Below are 2,522 nucleotides of genomic sequence, written 5' to 3' on the forward strand. Positions count from 1 at the left end.
TCCCCGTATACTGCAAAACTTAGAAGGATAATTGAGGGAAAATGCTGGTTGAAGCTGATTTCTCCTGAAACAGAAGGCATTGTTTCCACTTCTGTTGATAGCTTCTGGCTGTCTCTCTTACAAAAAGGGATGTGATACCAAAATGCTGCTAGAATGCTTTTAAAATAATCTTTAGTTGCATTCCCTGCTTTCTTTTTCTTTTTTTTTTTTTTTTCCAGATGATTATTGGCCTTCCATTTTTGGCCGTGCAATCTGTTTCTATAGCAACAGCGACAGAGGCAACAGACAAAACAGGAGAGCAATGCTTGCGGATTTGTGTGGTTAAACCTGCGGGCACCGCATGATGTTTTCCAACAGTCCCAACTGACTCGTTGGAAGGTGCCAAAAAAAAGTCCTAAAACTCATCCTGATTAATTTCGTGTAGATGATACAGCCTAAGAAGTCTACAGGAAAACAGACTTTCTTTAAAGCATCAGTGAATTACTTGATTTAACAGGCAGAGTGAAGAACAGTCTGTGAAAGCAACAATACCCTTCAACACAGGCAATTAACGCCGGGCTGCGTTGCTGATTTTGATGCCGAAGGGTGTGAGATTCAACAGCGCGCCTTGGTTTATCCCATTGCTTACACACCTTTATTAGGACCGGTTTTTCCAATTTCATTTTCTTGATACCTATGCAAGATGTGTGGTCTGAGACACGAAGCGCAGAGGAATTTTTAGCAAGTTATGTTCCACAACAGCTGTAGCTGGGAAGCCTTGTCCACTTGGACCGGGCCAGACAAAATCAATCAAGATTGTTGCATCTGTGTTTATAACCAATGCAAGTATCAGTTATCCAGAGTCAGGAGAGTTTTGCAGGCACTAATGAGGCGAGCAAAATGTGACACAAAGGTCAAGAACTAATTAAGAGCAACAATTTGAAGAGACTTGCGGCTGGCAGGATGCGAGAGTTTGTGTAGGTGGTTAGGCTGGAAAGATGGGATTCCTTGAGGCGCAGCTTGAAACTGATGCATTGCTGAGGTAATGTAGGGGAGGGAAGGTCTTCCAAAACAACCCTCTTGGGCGATCCAAGACTAGTTAGTCTTAAGCTACTTCTGGATATGTGTGTTTTCAGAAGAGGCTTTATAGTTGCATAAACAATGACTGTGGATTCCTGGCATCTGCACAGAGGTGTTTCATCCCCAACAATGTACAGGTAGAAGCAAAGGGATTTTATTTGTTTATTAACTAATTTGCTTGGCTAGCCATTCAGGAAGAAAAAACATTTGGTAATTCCACAGGTGCATTTCTTTCTGTATGAAAGGAGAGGTGAAAACTGTCACTTACTGAAATAATTCTGCTGAATTGATACACTGCCTATTTACCTGGATTTCCACACCTTTAGAAAGGGTACTGTGTACGCTTATCATCCACTGCTTAAATAATTCATATTTGCTTTCCCAAAGGAGAAGCAGGAGGTAATTGACATAATGTTTGTGCCTTTACTTAAGAATTAGGTATACCCTGAAGGAACACTGTTAGGCTTCTTTTCCCTTAACTCTGTTTATCAAAACCATGCCTTTTTTTTTTTTTTTTTAAACAGATGACTTTTGATGTCCTTTTTTTTTTTTTAAATGATGGTAGTGATTATGAGTAACTTCTATAACAAACATGTAGGCATCTGGCACCAAAGGAAATCCTGTAGTGGTGAGGGAACGGAACTGTGCACCTTGGACACTGGGTTAAGATGCTCTTTGCTTCTCTTCAGGCTTTTACCTGTGAAGCATGATTAGCGGTAACTGAATCCTCTGCCAAACTGGATTTCACGCGTGGAAAGGACAGGCGGTTGCTTTTAAACATAATCTGAGCAAAGACGGCGTCCACGCAAAACGAAGTTACGCAGTTGTTTGTTTGTGAAAGCTCAAAGCAGTCAGCGGTGGGCACTGCAGCGTCCCTGCCGTGGGCATTTGCCTCTTCCGCCCCTGCCGTCCCCAGCACGCGTGGACACGCGTGGACACCGGGCGCTGGAGCGCTGCCGGGGGAGGGCAGGTTTCTCTGTGGAACATCACTGCCACCGTGTTCGGAAGGGATTTCCCGTGGCTGGTCCGGGTTTCCAGGGAGCCGTGCTTGTGCCCCCGGCCCATAGGGCACGTCTGATCCTCTCTGGGACGTTTAGTGCTCAGGGAAGTGAAAATTAAAACTCAGGTTTTGGCGGCGCGTTTCCAAGGGCGATGCTGCCTCGGTGTAGCCTTTCCACGCCGGGGCACACTGGGTTTCGGCTCAGACCGCGGGGCCGGGCGCGGGGTTTCGGGGCCGGGCGTGGGCGGCTGCGCGCCTGCGGCGGGGCGGGGGCGCGTGAGGGACGTGCCGCGCCGCCCCGCGCGCCATGGCCGCCCCGCCCGCCCGAGCCCCGCTCCCCGGCACCGCGCGGCGGGCCCGGCCGGGGCGGGGCGGCGGCGCCCCGGGGAAGGCAGCCGGGGCCGGCTCTCCGCCCCTGTGCTCCCGTTTGCCTACGTGCGGCGGCGGCGGGCGGCAGGCGGCG

This window comes from Phalacrocorax aristotelis, chromosome 4, assembly GCF_949628215.1.
Source record: "Phalacrocorax aristotelis chromosome 4, bGulAri2.1, whole genome shotgun sequence".
NCBI classification, from domain to species: domain Eukaryota; kingdom Metazoa; phylum Chordata; class Aves; order Suliformes; family Phalacrocoracidae; genus Phalacrocorax; species Phalacrocorax aristotelis.